The sequence below is a fragment of the Helianthus annuus genome, chromosome 2 (genome assembly GCF_002127325.2).
Source record: "Helianthus annuus cultivar XRQ/B chromosome 2, HanXRQr2.0-SUNRISE, whole genome shotgun sequence".
NCBI lineage: Eukaryota > Viridiplantae > Streptophyta > Magnoliopsida > Asterales > Asteraceae > Helianthus > Helianthus annuus.
In genome coordinates, this window is record NC_035434.2 from 32345218 (window position 1) to 32366636 (window position 21419).

At 39.0% G+C, this 21419-nt stretch overlaps 1 long non-coding RNA gene across 1 annotated transcript; it reads left to right on the forward strand.

The window, feature by feature from the left end:
• The first annotated feature begins 13337 nt into the window (after positions 1 to 13337).
• Positions 13338 to 15622, forward strand: LOC110883161. Its single transcript, XR_002560388.2, has 3 exons — positions 13338 to 13539; positions 14528 to 14576; positions 15464 to 15622. It is a non-coding gene; the product is annotated as an uncharacterized LOC110883161 (long non-coding RNA).
• The last annotated feature ends 5797 nt before the right edge of the window (positions 15623 to 21419 follow it).

The window sequence follows — 21419 nt, forward strand, 5'->3', positions numbered from 1 at the left end:
CTCCCCGCGCAAGCTCCATGAGTACCTAACGACCTGCAAGGCATGTAACAACGAGTCAACAACAAAGTTGAGTGTTAGTGCATTATCTGTCTATCGCCTCCGTCAATCTAGTTCGTAGCAGAAACCGACGAATCGAGCTTATATTGTAACAATTAGATAGAATTAGCAAGGTGGCATTTTAGTAATTAATGAGAAGTCTCATTAATTCCAAGGGCTATATATAGGAGAGTTATGTCATGATTTGCAAGACTTTGCTCATTTGGAGATTTAGGAGCTTAGAGCTTAGAGAGAGAAAGTCTAAAGAGAGAAAGTTCCCTCCACGTGATTCACGGCTTTGTACACGTCATCATATTCAATTGAATCACATCATTAAGTACGTTCTTGTGTGTTCGATCACGCAAGTTCAAGTATTCCGCACGTCGAACGTTCGTTACGCAATCGTACGGTGTCGAAACCGATCCTACAAGTGGTATCAGAGCAGGAGCTCGATTGCACTGATCAAACAACAAGATTCGTACCGGATTTCATCGATTTCAGATCTGAATTGCATCATTTCTTCATCTTCTACTCATTTTTTCACGTTTTTCACCGTTTTTCGTCAAATTGAACGGGTTTTTACGGTCCAAATCGGCTGAATTTTTTATATGTTGTGCGAAAACACTTGATTTACAACCCTACCAAATTTCAGATTCAAACTCATAGCCGTTTAGGAGAAATTTGAGTTTTTCGGTCTGATTTCGCGTCAAAAATCAGATTTCGCTCGAAATTTTACTTGTGATTTCGCTCGAAATCAGTAGAAGTCTGATTTCGCTCCAAAGATTCTTTCTGATTTCGCTCCAAAACTGTTTAATTCTGATTTCGCTCGTAAAATATCTTTTGATTCCGCTCGTAATCAGAAAAATTCTGATTTCGCTCGAACTTTAAGGTCTGATTCCGCTTCAAACATTTGATTTCGCTCCAAGGGATTATCATCCTGATTTTGCTCGTATTCTATTTATTGATTTCGCTTGAGCAGACGTGTGAAATCATAATTGAAGTGTGTTAGGGTGCATCGAATTGATCATGTAGTCAAAATTGTCTAGGGTGTTGGTCCAATCATCAATCCATTAATCATTTTACATTAACCAAATATAGCCCACTATAATAGTTCGGTCCAATCAGTTTTATTATACACTTAAGATGTCGGTTTAGTGGTATTTTCTGCCCAATCAGAATTTGAATAACATAGTACATTGGTCCAATCAGCAAAAAATTCGTATTGTCAGTTCATAATTGAAATTGTTGCATGTGATCTGAGCTCATCGGTCCTATCACATTCTTTGTAGCTCAAGGATTGCAAAATTGTCGTGTAGTGCCATTAAACGAAGTGTGCTTCTTTAATTGTGTGTTAGTTTGGCACGTGATTTTCTAGGTCCAAGACATTGAGGTTCAATCAGAGTAAGTTGTATCTTCGGCCCAATCACATTTTAGTACAACATTTTTGTCTATTTGCATGTGAGAGTGTCGGCCTAAGTTGAGTAAGAAAATTGTTCTAATTTGAGGATCAATACTTGTGTAACAATCAGATTGTTTTTAACATTTGATCAAAATGTTTGATGAACAAGAAAACAAGAATTTTGAAAATTTAAAGAATTGGCCTAGTGAATCTTGGTATGAGACGAGAAGTGATAAGAATGTTTATGTTAAAAGATTCGAAAATTTTTTGTGTATGAAGAACGAATCATTGGAGAAATTGGAAAACCAGTTTAATGAGCTAATTAGCAAGATATAAAAACACAGGATATTGGTTTCAAATGACGAAAGAATTTCAAAATTTGTTGATGCATTACCTTTGGAATGGGATAAATTTTTGCATGAACTGAAACGGGATTCTAGTTTCTCATGCTATGATTCAAGAACTTTCATCAATTTACTTAAAAATCACAAGTGCGATGAAGAATCAAGAAAAAGGAAGTTAATGGATGAAATAAGAGAAGAATTGGAAAAGATAAATTTGGATGTAATCATTGAAATGAGAAAAAGAATCTCTGTGTGTCTTGAAGCAAAAAACGTCATGAAATATGATATTAAGAGAGGTTGCTACATAGATGAACATACAAACCCTCTTGATTTTGTTAAAATTTTCTGTGCAGGAACATACAAGATGAAACAAAGAAAGAAGCTGATGTTGGAAAGATGAATGAAAAATGCTCGAAATGTGAAAAATCAGAAGCAGACAATGTGAAACTCTTGAAGGAAGTGGAGAGTTTGACATTGGAAAACAAAACTTTGAAGATCGAGAAGAAAGCTGATGATGAACAGATTCTGGAGTTGCGCTTGAACTGTGAAAAACTGAAATATGAAAATGACAAACTTTTGAAGAATATTGAGAGTTTGTCATTAGAAAACAAAGATTTTGAAAAAATTAAAAGTGAAAATAAAGATGTTTTTTGGATAAAGCTGGAAAACAAAGTTTTGAAAGAAAAAGAAACAGAATTTCAAAATTAAATAAAAATTTTAGAAAATGAAAAATCAATTTTTGAGAAAAACAAAATTGTGAATGAAAAGGCAATCAATTCTCATCTTGAGAAAATCTCTCAGCTTGAAAAAGAAGCTGAGAATTCAAGGAACAAAATTGAAGAACTTGAAAAGAAATTGAAAGGTTTTGTGACTTCATCATCATTAACAAATCTTGTATATCCAAAACCAATTAATTCTGTTCCATTAAGTGACAATGTCACAAATTTTGACAAAGTCAAAATTGAAGATTGTGATGACAAATCTGATGATGAAAAATAAAAAGAAGAAAAAAGAAAAACATTTGAAATTAAATGAAATGTTTAAAAATATTGTTTTACATTCTACTGAGAAAGGTGAATGCTCAAAGCAAAAACCTGTAAAGAAGAATGTGGAACAGAAACAAAAAGATAATAAATCGAAAAATTTTCAAAAAGAAAATAAAAGATCATCAGATCAATCATCCAATCACAATAAAAAAACACAAAAATTTAAAAATCAAAACTCAAAAATAGTTGGTAACAAGTGGTGCAGGTTTGACCATAGTGCTCAAATGCCAAATCAAGGATATAAGAAGAGAAATTGTGACACCCCAGGAAAACCAGTGAACAACACAACTTACCTAGCTTCCTCAGTGAGTGCGTACCAAATTTCGGGACGAAATTTCTTTTAAGTTGGGGATAATGTGACAACTCGAATTTCCAAGATTTCTATTTCGCATTTATTGCACGTTCATTGTTCGTGTAGTTAATTATTTGCACAATTGATTTCTATGGAATGGTATACGTTTTGATGCAATAAATCGTATTGTGTTATTGTGCATGGTTGTTTGATTAATTATGATAGACTTGTCAATTATGTGAACCTGGTGGTGAAACTGTGAAATGCTTGTAAGATGGTATGCTTGTGTAAAATATAATTATTCAGGGTGTATTGAGCAATTAGTGAAAAGTTAATTATACTTAACCCTAATCCTTCACTAAATCACACACACAAAAATCCAAGCACGTAGTTCACAATTCTCTGGCAATCATCACCAAATCATTGGCAAGACATCACAAGTTTGATTCCTCTCTTTCTCTAGAATCAACACAAGGTAATTGTTAATGATTGTTTGTTGATTATTTGATTGATATCAATTCTTGTTTATTGTAATTCTTGCAAACCCTAGTTCTTGATATGATGGTCCTGTATTTACTAAATTCAATCTTGATTATTGAAATGATGATGATGATGATTAGGGTATGCTTGGTAGATTGATCCTCTGATGACTGTTATTGTTATGTATCGATTGATTGATTGATCCTGCATTGTGAATGTATGTAACTAGGGTTTCCTGGATTATAGAAACTATGAAACGTAACTGCTATGATTACATTGAACATGCTTATTCACGCGTATGATTGTTTGTTTGTCTGAGTTTTGAATAACAAGCTAGGTCCGACCTTTATGATCACAAGATGCCCGACTTTTATTTAAGAGCATATAGCCCGAGTTTTAATGAATGTTGAGGTCCGAAGTCTTTTGTTGTTACATATATATGTCCGAGTTTCCTGTTAACATAATGATAATCCGAGTTTTATAAAGAACTCATGAGGTCCGACTTTTAAAGATAGGGAAACATGTCTGAATTGTCTTAAACACAAAAGGCCCGAGCTTTTGTATTGTTTGATGTCCGAGGTTCTTAATGTGGTGATAAGTCCGAGTTTATATGAGCCACCTAGTCCAACTTTTAAGCTGATAAGATGTCCGAGTTTCACTCATTGACATGGTCTGACTTTCAAGTCATAGAGGTTGTCCGAGTTTTTGATTGGCCATCCCTTTAGTCCGACCTTGTTAAGTATATGGGAGGGGTCCGAGTTTTGAACCCCTACCCCTGGTCCGAGATTGTTAACCTTGCCACATAGTCCGACCTTTAAACCCCCAATACATTGGTCCGAGTTTCATAAGAGGGGGTGGGTTATTGTCTGAGTTTGTGACATGTTTCTCAGTTGCCATCCGACTTTTAAACAGGGGAAACCCCCCCCCCCCACACTTGTGTGTGTTTAATATGAGGCTTTGTGATGTATGTTATACAATGTTCGATTTGTTAAGATGGGAATATCACTTTGTTAAGTAGTCAGCTTCGTTAAACTTGTGAAGTGTTAACAATGCTAAATGTACTAAGGATGTTAACGGTGGCAATTAGATTAATACCCGCGTTAGATTAAGCTATGAAATCAAAGACGTAACGCATGAATTATGTGAAAACGATTAGCTGTTTACATGATGTATGATTCTAAATATGATCGTATGATACTGAATACAACTGTATGACCTTGCATGTGATATCATCGTGTACACAATAAACACACAAAGCACCGTTGCTTGAATATCGAGGATTGTAAACCCTAATTGAATGAATCATGTGCAATATATCCTAGGTCGTGTGTAACGGACTTAGAGATTAATAAACTGTGACAACTGTGTTCTGTAAGCACCGTATAATGTAAAACAATGTTAGTTATCAATAAAACAATACGCTTTGGTGTTATTATATGTGTTCTTGTGTTTAATGATTTTACAATTTGATTCGATTTCGACTTCAAACTTTAAATCACTTTCTGGAAGGTTATACGCAAACTGGTGCTTAAACGCAATCAGTTTAACGCGACGTACATTCCGGAACTGTGACGAAAGCCAAACATACCCTAAATATCCCTTTCATAACTTAGAAATAAGTTTCGAAGGATTCGGTATGGCGAAAACATGACTATTTGAACTAAAGAGCTAACTACGACAAAACTGCGAACGAACGTTGGTGACCGCCCAGATAATATTTAAATCCCACAAATATTCTGTTATGATTAAAATCTTATTTTAATCAGGTTCGTGTTGAAAAATAAATTAAAACGCTTAAAAACGTTGTTTTCCAAGTTTAAGCACGTACCGCGTGTTTCTGCGCGACACAGTGCTTTTACTGCGAAACGCGGACAACGCAGCCAGTCTTGGCAACTGAAATTTATTTCCAGTAATATTTTGGCGAGTTTATTTTTATAGTATAATAAAAATATTTTAGAACGCCATAACCAGGATTTAAACGCTAGATAAAATACCCGGTATCCAGTTAAACACCTGTTTTTATCTAATATACCATCGAACTTACACTTCACCCCCTCCCCCCATACCCAATTTCGGTCACCAAGGGACCCACCAAATCACCCAAATATTTGCTAGATTTTATCTCATATTTTATGTAGATATTGCTTGATCTTGTAGCTAAAATATTAGATTGTGATCTTTATAAGTATGGTGGAAGATCATAAGAGATCCTTCACATCACTTTCATATCTTCCACTAGATCACACCTCTCTCTCTCTCTCACTCTCTCCCTCTCTCGGCCCTTCCTTAACTGCCACCATCACCACCACTTTCTTCCATTTTAAAGCTTCATCTAAGTGCTAGAAGGTGAATCAAGGGTGCTTGAAGTTGTAGATCACTAAGGAGCTTCATACATTGCTTTTCACCATCTTTTTTCTTCATCTTTTTCTAGAATTTCTACCCTAGCCTTGTGCTAGTAGTAAGTCCATTCATACTCTTGTCTCACTTCGATTCTTGTTCGATTGTTGATTGTTTTTCACACACAAACACTCAAACAGCTTGCTGAGTTGGATTTCCAGCCAACTTCAACAGGCTGTAACGGGGTCATTTTAAGTCGAAAAACGGAATTTCTAAAGCCTAAAATGAGTGTTTTGGAATAACTAAGCAAATGGCACTGGAATCATAATTTTTCGAGACCGTTTACTATTTTTAAAAGGTTATTTTTGGACAGCAGCTCAAGCTGCATTTTTATTGCAGAAAAAGTATGACATTCTCGGGGTCACAACTTAAAACCTGAATAAAATCAACCCATGAAATTTTTACAGTAGATGGACACCGTTGTCTGGACGACCCTCCAACTGGAATTTCGTCAAACGGACTTACGGTTGATTTTTAGTGAATATTTCCGTAAACTGTGATCAGAATGGTAACAAATCTGATTGCAGTCGAGAAAATGATTTTTTATAAAATATGGGTAACAAATTGGACTTTGATATTTTTACACAATAAATTTTGGAACATATGTCATATTCTGTAAAAATTTGGAGATTTTTAGAAAAGGTTAACTATTTTATAAAAATCCTCGAAAACAGTCCGGTTTCGAGTTATAAAGCTGAAATGAAGTATGCAACGTTTTGTTTGTTGATATGTCGATTTGGTGATTGAAAATGAACTATTGTTTTTATATAAAAGAAAATGATATGCTATTAAAGCATGGACACCTCTATTTACAGAAGATACCCTACCGAAATTTTCCGAGAATCCGAACACTTAGTAAAATATTAGATAAAGTAGGTAGGAAATAGTTGTCTAACTATTTTTCTTATATCGATAGTTAAGTTAAAATAATTATCATTGTTTTAACAAAATAATACCTAAGTAACGCAAATCAAAATACTAAACTCTAAGCCAAGGCACGACCCGCTCGTCTAATAGACATTAGTACGTTGTAGGTTGTCGTGTAGCGGACAGGGTTTGAGATTCGATTCAAGACGCACTACTGTGAGTACATAGTCCCCTCTTTTACTGTTTTTCAAACATTTTGGGGTGAAACACATGTGCCTACTTGTTACTTTCATGCTTTCCATGTTTCCATATCGTATACTTGCTATGTTCAATAGTAAACTATTAGTACATGATTTCATTACATTGTTTTGCTATGTATGTTTACTTAACATGCTAGCACATTGTTTTACATTCATTCTTTTGCTATGTATGTTTACTTAACATGCTAGCATATTGTTTTACATTCATTCTTTTGCTATGTATGTTTACTTAACATGCTAGCACATTGTTTTACATTCATTCTTTTGCTATGTATGTTTACTTAACATGCTAGCTCATTGTTTTACATTACTTTGCTATATATGTTTACATGGCATATTAGCACATTGTTTTACATAACATTTCTGCTTGGTATGTTTACTTAGCATACTTAGTACATTGTTTTCACATAATTTGTTTACATTTGGTATGACATTTGGTTTGTATAAACGGTTCTTTACTACATTCATTAACATTAGCTACGCCGCTCGGTAGTAAGTAATGGTACCATAGGACTTGACAAATCCCGTTCCTGACATCCTGGGTTGGTGTGGATGTAAGGAATGACTGAATCCGTGAACATTTTACTTTGATAACCTTTACTCTAAGGTTATCCTGCTGTCTCAAGGCTTGAATGTAATGCGTTATCTTACCACATAAATGTTTGTATCAATAAAACAAGTTTTCTACTTGGAAAAACATAACATTTTGATTTATTCAAAATACCTTGTTTTGTTCCTTTTTACTTATGGTTAAGTATTCTCATTTTGTTACTTACCATACATAACTTTTGTTTACATATAACTACATAGCTACATTTTGGGTTTTAAACATTGACAATGGTTTAGACAAGAACACTTGATGATTGGGTTGAACATGAACTATATGCTTTGATGGTTTGTTTAAGTGACTTAAGTAACGGTATGGGTGTAGTATGATACAAACATGGTGGATACGCCGCTGGTACTTCCTATATATAAGTGTTAGTATTGTACTACATGTCATAGCGTTATTTAAATCATTTGGTTTGGACTTATACATTTTTACACAAATAATGCATTTTTCACAAGACTTCGTTTTACAAAAACAACTTGCTTTATATAACTTATTTTACTTGGTTATTCTTTAACCATACATAATTCTTTTATTTATACATATCATCAAATTTTATCGCTTTTCAAATGATTTACAAAACAAAACATTTTACAAGGTTCATGACTAACTTTTATTAAACACTTTTCTTAAACTTATAAGTCATGAATCCTATTTTCACAAAACCTATGTTACTCGCCGGCATTTTTATGCTGACGTACCTATTTTCACATGTGTTTCAGGAGATGATGCATAGGATTGATTCAAGATACACATAGGCGGACTTGGGCCTTAGTGACAATAAAAGATGCAAGACTAGTTAATTATGTTATACTTATTTGTTTGATAAGACATTGTAACCCCTTTTAATCAATAAAACAATATTTCAATTTTCCATGTGTTATGAAACAATGATTCTGTTACAACACTCCCTGACGTTTCCGCCACGTTTTGTTGTTTTACGTGGTCGGGGTGTGACATAAACCCTAGAAGCAATAACATACCGAGCAAACCAAGGTGAGTTCACACAGCCAAGGCATGGGGTTCCCAGGGTGGGAATGGGATTGGATTACTTTATTGTACATACTCAGTGGATAGAACCTAACGATAAGAATACAACATGACTAGTAACACTTATTGAACTGATCTTCGCAAACCTGCCAAGGGTTGGCCGCGATATTATGACTGACTTCGCACACCTGCCTTTGGAAGGCCGCGAACTGAAATTTACTAATCTTCGCATACCTGCCTGGTAGGCCGCGATACAGGTAAACCTAGTCTAGAACACCTGGGATGAACATCCCCTAATATCTTCGCATACCTGCCTGGGAGGCCGCGATGGAAACTGATACGATACATGACATAACGAACGAACATACTACTACTCACACTAAACTATTACTGAACTGTTAACTGTGAACTCGCTCAACTAGTTGTTGATCCTCTGTTACATGCCTTGCAGGTCGTTAGATACTTATGGAGCTTGCACAGGGAGGAGCAGGACGTTGTGGAGCATGGAATATGTTTTGAAACTTATTGAACTTATGTTACACTTTTGGGTTTTCGTACTTATGCTTCCGCTATACTTTGAAACTATGATTATGTTGGAACACCTATCGTATTGAATGATTGGTTTACATTTATTATAATTGATATTAGTTACATGTTCAATATGATTGGTGGCTTGATCCTGGTCAGTCACGCTCCCAAGCGGTGATACTCCGCAGGTGGATTTTGGGGGTGTGACAGATTGGTATCAGAGCCATTGGTTATAGAGAACTTGGTTTTAATATGGGAAAACGTTTTTATTAAAACCAGACTATAACCAGAACAGTGCTCCCAACGATCCACAACGACGCTTCGCTCCACGTGCAAGACTCGACATCCTAGGTAATAAGGTTTATGTTTATTACCTGCTTGCTAGAACTGCATAGAACTTTGCTCGTAGTATGCTTACATTACTCTGCTCATTACTTGTTATTGTTTGAGAACACTTACGTGCTTACACTCTTCTGTCATCGCACTATTCGCGAACCTTTCTCACTTATGTTGCCTTTGATGTGAAGATCAATGGCCGGACGAATCAACATGACTCAAGCCCAGCTAGAGGCTCTCGTTCAAGCTCAAGTTGCTGCGGCACTTGCAGCTGCTCAAGCAGGTAGTATACCCTGCAGTATAGACACACACTAGGATCTTTAGATCCTACATTAACTCTCGTATTTAACTTTGTCCTATTCGTACACAATAGGTCAACACGCGCAGCAGCCTGTCTGCACATTCAAGAACTTCATGGACTGTCGTCCAAGCTCATTCAGTGGCACCGAGGGGGCAGTGGGACTCCTCCATTGGTTTGAGAAGCTAGAATCTGTGTTCGAAATATGTGAATGCCCTGAGGCTCGCAGGTCAAGTACGCCACTGGCACTTTGGAAGGAATCGCGTTGACTTGGTGGAACGCACAAGTACAGATCCTAGGGTTGGCAGCTGCTAACGCCACCCCTTGGAATGATTTCAAGGAATTGATCAAAAGGGAATACTGCACTCATGAAGACATTCACAAGTTGGAAGATGAACTGTATCACTTGAAAATGACTGGGTCAGAAATCGAGGCTTATACCAAGAGGTCGAACGAGTTGGCTGTGCTGTGTCCAACCATGGTGGACCCTCCATACAAGCGTATTGAGTTGTATCTCAAGGGATTAGCGCCAGAGATTCAGAGCCACGTAACATCGGCCAATCTTGACAACATCCAGGCTATTCAGCGCCTTGCTCACCGTATTACAGATCAGGCAGTGGATCAGAACAGGCTGCCAAAACGTATCAAGGCTACCACTACTTATGTCACTACTTCTGCTACTCCCAGTGACAACAAGAGAAAATGGGAGGGGGATTCCAGCAAGGGATCAGTTTCTGTTCAGTCTCAGCAGCGCAAGACAAATGACTACCAGAATCCGAGTCAGCAATCATCTGGCAGTCAGGGGCAGGGTGGATATCGGGGAATTCACCCACTGTGTAATAAGTGCAACAGACACCACAGCGGAAGATGTCGCAGGGAACGTTGTCAAAGATGCCTCAAGATGGGTCATGAGGCTAAGGATTGTAGAAGCTCACGGCCAGCAAATCAGAACCAGCAACTCCCACCGCCAACTCCACAGAACTAGCACCAGCAGCCACAGCGTGGAAACCGGGGATGTTTCCAGTGTGGGGCTGAAGGCCACTACAAACGTGATTGCCCTCAATTGAACCAGAACCAGAACCGCAATAACAACAATAACCAGGGCAACGGGAACAATAACAACAACAATGGGGGAAACAACAACAACACTGGCAACGAAGCTCGTGGTCGTATGTTCGTGCTAGGTCGGGGTGACACAGTGAATGATCCCAATGTGGTTATGGGTAAGTTTCTTCTCGACGATATCTATGTTACTGTCTTATTTGATTCGGGTGCTGATACAAGTTATATGTCCTTAAAATGAGTAAATTGTTAAAACGAACACCAACACCCCTAAACACCAAACACGTCGTAGAACTAGCCAATGGTAAAAGTGTAGAAGCCGCGCACGTAATCAAGAGCTGTAGCATCGTTTTAGCTGGTCAGACCTTCTCGATTGATCTTATACCCATAGTTTTGGGTAGCTTCGACGTTGTCATCGGTATGGATTGGTTATCCCAACATCGCGCAGAGATTTTGTGCAAGGAAAAGATCATCTGTATTCCTCGCTCTAGTCAAGAACCTCTCGAAGTTCAAGGCGACAAGAGTGGTGCTGTGGTTGGCATCATCTCTTTCTTAAAGGCGCAGAAATGTTTACGAAAGGGGCACACTGCAATTCTGGCACTTGTCACTGATGCATCAGCAAAGGAAAAGAAGCTGGAGGATATTCCAGTTGTACGTGACTTTCCTCAGGTGTTTCCTGAAGATTTACCCGGTTTACCGCCTCATCGTCAAGTCGAATTCCAAGTCGAGCTAGCCCCAGGAGCAGCACCAATAGCCCGCGCACCGTATCGTTTAGCTCCAACTGAACTGGAAGAACTTTCAAAGCAACTACAAGAGCTCTTGGAAAAGGGCTTTATTCGTCCAAGCTCTTCGCCTTGAGGAGCTCCAGTATTATTTGTGAAAAAGAAGGATGGCACTTTCAGGATGTGCATCGATTACCGTGAATTGAACAAGGTCACAGTGAAGAACCGCTATCCTCTTCCTCGTATTGACGACTTATTCGACCAGTTGCAAGGGTCGTGTTACTACTCCAAGATAGACTTGAGGTCAGGATACCATCAGCTGAGAGTCCGGGATGAGGACGTCTCCAAAACAGCATTCAGAACTCGCTACGGCCACTACGAATTTCTTGTCATGCCATTCGGGCTTACGAACGCGCCTGCAGTATTCATGGATCTAATGAACAGGGTGTGCAAACCCTACCTTGACAAGTTCGTCATTGTCTTCATCGACGACATTCTGATCTACTCCAAGAGTCAGGAGGAGCACGAGCAGCACTTACGTCTTATCTTGGAACTCCTTCGAAAGGAGCAATTGTACGCAAAGTTTTCTAAATGCGACTTCTGGCTTCGTGAAGTCCACTTCTTAGGCCATGTGGTGAACAGGGATGGGATTCATGTCGATCCATCCAAGGTAGAGTCGATCAGGAACTGGCCTGCACCGCGTACACCGATAGAAATACGCCAATTCTTGGGTTTGGTAGGTTATTACAGGCGATTCATCAAAGACTTTTCGAAGATCGCACAGCCGCTGTGACAACTGTGTTCTGTAAGCGTCGTATAATGTAAAACAATGTGCTTTGGTGTTATTATGTGTGTATTTATGTTTGATGATTTTACAATTTGATTCGACTCCGATTTCAAGCTTTAAATCGCTTTCTAGAGGGTTATATGCAAAACTGGTGCATAAACGCAATCAGTTTAACGCAACGTACGCTCCGGAACTATGACGTAAGCTTAACATACCTTAAATATCCTTTACATAACTTAGAAATAAGTTCCAAAGGATTCTGTATGGCAAAAACATGTTCATTTGAACTAAAGGACTATTTACGACAAAACTGCGAAACTAACGCTGGTGACCGCCCGGATAATATTTAAATCCCAAAAATATTCTGTTATGATTAAAAACTTTATTTTTATCAGGTCCGTGTTGAAAAATGAATTAAAACGCCTAAAAACGCTAATTTTTCAAGTTTAAGCGCGTACCGCGTGTTTCTGCGCGACACAGTGCTTCTACTGCAAAACGCAGACAACGCAGCCAGTCTTGGCAACTGAAATTTTATTCCAACAATATTTTGGTAGGTTTATTTTTGTAGAGTAATAAAAATAATTTAGAACGCCATAAATCGGGATTTAAACGCTAGATAAAATACCCGGTATCTAGTTAAACACCCGTTTTAGCCTACATATGGCATATTTATATAAAAATTTACACATGGACCCCCTCCCCCATCAAAATTTCGGCCATATCAAGAGGGACCCACCAAATTTCTTGATAGATGTTGAAATAATTACAATTGATCTTTCTTGGATTCCTTGAGATTTTTGTAATCATGGAAGATCTTGTTAGATTCCTTTTTTTTGCCTATAAATACCACCACACTCCCCCAACACTTCACTCATCAATCACCTCTCTCTCTCCTCCCTCCCAACCGTCCCCCATCTCTCTCTCTCCATCTTCAAACCTTCAAACTCTTGTTCTTCATGTTCATCACTATTTCTAACAACCTTCAAGTGGTGTGAAGATTCAAGGGTGATCTCAAGGTGTTCTCTAGTGATTCAAGCTTCCCATCATCTTCACACTAGAATTTCTACCCTAGCCTTGTGCTAGTAGTAAGTTCATTCATACTCTTGCCTCACTTCGATTCTTGTTCGATTGTTGATTGTTTTGCTCATACAAAAACTCAAACAGCTTGCTGAGTTGGATTTCCAGCCAACTTCAACAGGCTGTAACGGGATCATTTTAAGTCGAAAAGTGGATTTTCAAAAGCCTAAAATGAATGTTTTGGAATAACTAAACAAATGGCACTGGAATCATAATTTTTCGAGACCGTTTACTATTTTTAAAAGATTATTTTTGGACAGCAGCTCAAGCTGCATTTTTGTTGCAGAAAAAGTGGGTTACTTTCGGAGTCATAACCTTAAACCTGAATAAAATCAACTCATGAAATTTTTACAGTAGATAGACACCATTGTCAGGACGACCCTCCAACTGGAATTTCGTCAAACGGACTTACGGTTGATTTTTAGCGAATATTTCCGTAAACTGTGATCAGAAGGTAACAAATCTGATTGCAGTCAAGAAAATGATTTTTTATAAAATATGGGTAACGAATTGGACTTTGATATTTTTACACAATAAACTTTGGAACATATGTCATATTCTGTAAAAAATTTGGTGATTTTTAGAAAAGGGTAACTATTTTATAAAAATCCTCGAAAACAGTCCAGTTTCGAGTTATAAAGCTGAAATGAAGTATGCAACGTTTTGTTTGTCGATATGTCGGTTTGGTGATTGAAAATGAAATATTGGTTTTATATAAAAGAAAATGATATGCTATTAAAGCATGGACACCTCTATTTACAGAGGATACTCTGCCGAAATTTTCCGAAAATCCAACACTTAGTAAATATATTCTAGACAAAAGTTTACTAGAGCATTGAATGAACAAATATCCCAACATGTCACATGATTAAGTTAAAACATTAACTATTTTAACAAATAATTACCACACGGAACAATATAAGAAACGTGACCCAAAATACTAAACTCTAAGCCAAGGCACGACCCGCTCGTCTAATAGACATTAGTACGTTGTAGGTTGTCGTGTAGCGGACAGGGTTTGAGATTCGATTCAAGACGCACTACTGTGAGTACATAGACCCCTCTCTTACTGTTTTCCAATGTTTTGGGGTGAAACACATGTGCCTACTTGTTACTTTCATGCTTTCCTATTTTCATGTCATATACTTGCTATGTCCATTAGTACACTTATAGTACATGATTTACATTATATTGTTTTGCTATGTATGTTTACTTAGCATACTTAGTACATTGTTTTCATATAACATGCTTACATTTGGTATAGCATTTGGTTCGTGCAAACGGGACTTATATACGTTCATTAACATTAGCTACGCCGCTCGGTAGTAAGTAATGGTACCATAGGACTTGACAAATCCCGTTCCTGACATCCTAGGTTTGTTTGGGTGTAAGGAATGACCGAATCCGAATACATTTCTTTTGATAACCTTGACTTAGGGTTATCCGTCTGTCTCAAGGCTTGAATGTATGCGTTTAACTTACCACATAAATGTTATTATCAATAAAACATGCTTTTACTTTGCAAAACATAACTTTTGATATATTCAAAGTACCTTGTCTTGTACATCTTTACATTTGGTTTATGTGACTACACTTTTCTTACCATACATAACATTTGTTGACTACTTTTGGACTTGTACGTTTTACACAACAACATATTTTTTCAAGACTTTGGTTTACAAAGTAGTCTGTTTTATACAAACTCATACTACTTGGTTATTCATTTAACCATATATTATTCTTTCATTTATACACACCTTCTGATCTTATCGCTTTTCAAATAATTTACGAAACAAAACAATTTACAAGGTTCATGACAAAATTTTATTAAACATTTTCTTAAAACTTAAGTCATGAATCCTATTCTCATAAAACCTATGTATCTCACAGGCATTTTTATGCTGACGTACCTATTTTCACATGTGTTTTCAGGAGCTGTTGCTTAGGATGTTCGTGACACACTAGGGCGGACCTATGCCTTAGAGACTAAAATAAAGATGGAACCAGTTTAATTATGTGATGAACACTTTGTTTCAGTTAATTTAAGACTATGTAACCTTTGCTTGATGAATAAAACATAACTTTTAATTACCATGGTTGTGAAACAATAATTCTGTTTCAACACTCCCCGATGTTTCCGCCACGATTTGTTGTTTTACGTGGTCGGGGTGTGACAGAAGAGTTGGTATCAGAGCCAATGGTTATAGGGAATTAGGTTATTAGTAACGCTTTGACCTAGACTATAACCTTTCTAGGACCCCAACACAAGTTGTCTTGTGTTTAGATTTTAAAACATGCACTTCACCTATCCTTAGGTGATTACCAAAAACAATACATAATGGAAGGCACGAAGCCAAAATTGATCATTAATCTCTTAAACCCTCCAAGTCTTCAAAATCTCGTCAAAGTTTTGGGTTCTAAATAGTGTGAACACGTGCAAACTGGAAGAGTGAATGCCTGTACCCTGAGTTTTCTGTCTAAGGCTAGAGTGTTCGTACAAATCCACATAATCGGACAAGTCACTCTTACCTGGGAACTCTTGGGGTGAGTGTTCACTTATAGGCGAGCATGTCTTCGCGAAGCATTATTTTTGACCCATTTACTTTGATTAGCCACTGTGTGTCGTTTGTCTGCTTTGTGATACGGACGAATGACCACCATCTTTGCTTTTGTTGATTTCTGTTTCATCTCATTCTTTTCATCTAACCTTCTCACCCGTCTCCTCTCATGTTTCCTCTTTTTAGAATGCCTCCTCGACGCGAAAATCCGCTACCAAATGCCGAACTGGCGGAAATCATCGCGCAGCAGATGGCTGCTGCGTTCCCAAATCTTATTGCTCAGTTGAACCAAGCTAACAACAACAACGCTCCATGCAATTTCAAGAGTTTTAACTCGGCTAAACCGCTCAAGTTTAGTGGTTCTGAGGGAGCAACTGGGCTTCTTCAATGGTTCGAGAGCATTGAGAATACTTTTCGTCACGTTCAGTGTCCTGATAATCGCAAAGTCGAGTTTGCTTCCAGTGTGTTTCAGAAGAGGGCGCTTACATGGTGGAACGGGGTTATGAGAGACCGTGGTGCAGAAGTTGCTCTAGCACAAACATGGGCTGAACTTAGGACTCTTATGATGAGGGAATTTTGTCCTCGTCATGAACTGCGAGCCTTGGAAAGGGAGTTTGATGACTTGAAACAGGATAGTGGCGAGCATCGGGCATATACTGATAGGTATGAGGAGCTGAGTTTGTTGTGCCCAACAATGGTTACCCCACTCGATAAGGCTATCGAAAGGTACATCGATGGTCTACCTGACTCAGTGCAAGACATCGTTACTGGTAGTAACCCTACCACAGTCCGTCAGGCAATCGAGTTAGCAGCGACATTGACTGAGTCGCAGATTCGGAAGGGTAAGTTGCACAGGAAGGGGGAGAAAGGTAAGAAGCAGGCGTCTGACAAAGAGGATAGCAAGAAAAGTAAAAACAAGAAGGGTAAGGATTCTGGTTCCTCGAAGGGTTCTAGGAAGCGAAAGGCTTCCCAAAACTACGCCGTTACCGCACAGGCCCAAGCTGCACCAAATCAGCCTGCGCAACCACTTGCCAAGAAGCCTTATCTAGGCAATGCACCTTTGTGCAACAGGTGTAACGGTCATCATCAGCCACACCTCCAGTGTCGTCAATGTACCAACTGTGGAAGACCTGGTCATCTTGCTGCTTCATGCCGCATTCCTGCTAATCAGAATCGGGCAGCTCAGAACCCGGCTCAACAAGTTGCCCAGCCTCTTGCTCAACAACGAGGTCAAGCTGCACGACCTCACTACCCACCAGGTTCTTGTTATAACTGTGGGGATCTGACACACTACCGTAACCAATGTCCAAGATTGGTGAATGCGAATCCAGCTCAGGCTCAGGCTCGAGGTCGAGTCTTCAACATGAATGCACAAGAGGCGCAAGCGGACAATGAAGTGGTTAACGGTACGTTCTTTGTTAATAATCAACCCGCATCTGTTCTTTTTGATTCTGGTGCCGATAAGAGTTTTGTGTCGTTATCTTTTGAGCCATTGCTTCGCGTGTCTAGAACGAAACTAGGTAAGCCTTTGACAGTAGAAGTTGCGAGTGGTAATCCTGTTGTTCTTGATTCTGTTCTTCGCAATTGCCAATTGAACCTTAACGACCATATTTTTCCTATTGACCTCACACCTATGCAACTTGGAAGCTTCGACATTATTGTGGGTATGGATTGGTTAGCCAAGCATCACGCGGAGGTAGTTTGTTTTGAGAAGATTGTTCGGGTGCCGCTTTCGTCAGGCGAGACCCTACAGGTTCGTGGTAAGAAACCTGCTAGTAGTCTCAAGCTCATGTCTTGTACTCAAGCTCGGAAGTATCTGCGAAAGAACTATGTGGCCTTCTTGGCACATGTTACAGCAGATAAAGGCAAAGGTAAGTCTATTCAAGATATCCCTGTTGTTCGGGATTATCAGGAGCTGTTTCCTGAAGAGTTGCCTGGTCTACCCCCAGCACGCCAAGTCGAGTTCCGTATCGATCTCGTACCTGGTGCAAATCCTATTGCCAGAGCTCCATATCGTCTTGCACCGTCTGAGATGCAAGAGCTATCTAAGCAGCTTCAGGAGCTTTCTGACAAAGGTTTCATCCGTCCTAGCTTTTCACCTTGGGGCGCTCCCGTTCTTTTTGTCAAGAAGAAGGATGGATCCTTCAGAATGTGTATCGATTATCGTGAGCTGAATAAGCTTACTATCAAGAATCGATATCCCCTACCTCGCATTGATGATCTCTTTGACCAGTTACAGGGTGCTTCTTATTTTTCGAAGATCGATCTTCGTTTTGGGTATCATCAACTTCGTGTGCATGAAGAGGATATTCCCAAGACTGCTTTCCGCACTCGTTATGGGCATTATGAGTTCACAGTAATGCCGTTCGGTTTGACCAATGCTCCTGCTGTTTTCATGGACTTGATGAATAGGGTTTGCAAACCTTATTTGGATAAGTTCATCATCGTTTTTATTGATGACATCTTGATATACTCCAAGACGCAAGCTGATCATGAGCAACATCTTCGTCTTACTCTCGAACTCCTAAAGAAAGAGCAACTTTTTGCCAAATTCTCCAAGTGCGAATTTTGGCTTAAGGAAGTTCAATTTTTGGGGCATATTGTCGACGAACAAGGTATTCATGTAGATCCCTCCAAGATCAGTGCGATTAAGGATTGGGATACACCTACTACCCCTACTGAGGTTCGTTCTTTTCTTGGTCTCGCGGGTTATTACCGCCGCTTCATAGAGAATTTCTCAAAGATTGCAGTCCCTTTAACTGCTCTAACTCAGAAGAATCAGCCCTTTGAATGGGGTTCTAAACAAGAAGAAGCGTTTCAGACCTTGAAGCAGAAGCTTTGTGACGCGCCTATTCTGACTTTGCCTGAGGGCAATGATGATTTCGTCGTTTATTGCGATGCATCTAAATTGGGTCTTGGCTGTGTTCTGATGCAAAGGAACAAAGTTATAGCCTACGCATCAAGACAATTGAAGGTGCATGAGAAGAACTACACCACTCATGATCTAGAGTTGGGTGCAGTTGTCTTCGCTCTTAAGATCTGGAGACACTATTTGTATGGTACAAAGTGTGTGGTTTTCACTGACCACAAAAGTCTTCAGCATATCTTCAATCAGAAAGAACTCAACATGAGGCAACGACGCTGGGTTGAGCTTCTAAACGACTATGACTGCGAGATTCGCTACCATCCTGGTAAGGCGAATGTCGTAGCCGATGCTTTGAGTCGTAAAGAACGTGTTAAGCTTCATTGTGTTCGTGTTCAATCTGATATTCAAGCTCGACCCGATATTCAAGCCCGCATCTCTCAGGCTCAACATGCTTGTGTTTCACAAGACTTGATGGGTACGGAGTTACCCTATCACACTAAGCCTGATCTTGAACTGAAGGACGATGGATCGTATTATTTCATGGACCGTTTGTGGGTCCCAAGCCTAGATGATCTTCGCACTTTGCTCATGGATGAAGCTCATAAGTCTCGTTATTCTATTCATCCTGGCTCAGATAAGATGTATAAGGATCTTCGTACTCGGTATTGGTGGCCCGGTATGAAGAAAGACATTGCCTTATATGTTTCAAAATGCCTTACTTGTCTTAAGGTCAAAGCTGAACACCAACATCCTTCTGGTCTTTTAGAGCAACCAGAGATTCCAGTTTGGAAATGGGAAAACATCGCTATGGATCTCATTACTAAACTTCCGCGCACTAAGAAAGGTCATGATGCCATCTGGGTAATTGTGGATCGTCTTACTAAATCAGCGCATTTCTTGCCAATCCGTGAGGATTTTTCTGCTGAAAAGTTAGCTAAAATCTATGTGGATGAAATTGTATCTCGACATGGTGTTCCTTTGAACATTATTTCTGATAGGGATGCTCGCTTCTCTTCTCGATTTTGGAGAACCATGCAATCTGCCATGGGGACCCAACTCAATCTGAGCACAGCCTATCATCCACAAACAGATGGCCAAACTGAAAGAACAATCCAGACTTTGGAGGATATGCTTAGAGCTAGTGTGATCGACTTTGGTGGTAGTTGGGATTCACATCTTCCATTGATTGAATTTTCCTACAACAACAGTTATCACTCCAGCATCAACATGGCTCCTTTCGAGGCTCTCTATGGTCGAAAATGTCGTTCACCCGTCTGCTGGAATGAGATAGGTGAAGCTCAACTTACTGGACCTGACCTCATTCTAGAGACAACTGATAAGGTTAAGAAAGTTCGTGATAACCTTCAGACAGCTCGAAGCCGTCAAAAGAGTTACGCGGACCAACGACGCAAGCCCTTGGAATTTCAAGTCGGTGATCGTGTATTACTTAAGGTCTCACCTTGGAAAGGTGTGATCAGATTTGGAAAGAAAGGAAAACTTGCACCTAGATATGTTGGACCATTCAAGATCGTGGAAAGAATCGGTAAGGTAGCCTACAGACTTGAGTTACCTCCTGAACTTGGAAACGTTCACCCAACCTTCCATGTGTCCAATCTCAAAAAGTGTTTAGCTGACGAGAACCTCCACATACCGCTTGACGAAATACGTGTTGATAAAACACTGCATTTTGTCGAGAAACCTGTGGAGATAGTGGACCGTACATTCAGGCAGTTGAAGAACAAACGGATTCATTTGGTCAAGGTTCGCTGGGAATCCAAACGTGGCCCTGAGTTTACTTGGGAACGTAAGGACCAGATGAAGGCGAAATATCCGCATTTGTTTTCACAAGTTTCCTCTAAATAAAATTTCGGGACGAAATTTCCTAAAGTAGGGGAGACTGTGACAACTGTGTTCTGTAAGCGTCGTATAATGTAAAACAATGTGCTTTGGTGTTATTATGTGTGTATTTATGTTTGATGATTTTACAATTTGATTCGACTCCGATTTCAAGCTTTAAATCGCTTTCTAGAGGGTTATATGCAAAACTGGTGCATAAACGCAATCAGTTTAACGCAACGTACGCTCCGGAACTATGACGTAAGCTTAACATACCTTAAATATCCTTTACATAACTTAGAAATAAGTTCCAAAGGATTCTGTATGGCAAAAACATGTTCATTTGAACTAAAGGACTATTTACGACAAAACTGCGAAACTAACGCTGGTGACCGCCCGGATAATATTTAAATCCCAAAAATATTCTGTTATGATTAAAAACTTTATTTTTATCAGGTCCGTGTTGAAAAATGAATTAAAACGCCTAAAAACGCTAATTTTTCAAGTTTAAGCGCGTACCGCGTGTTTCTGCGCGACACAGTGCTTCTACTGCAAAACGCAGACAACGCAGCCAGTCTTGGCAACTGAAATTTTATTCCAACAATATTTTGGTAGGTTTATTTTTGTA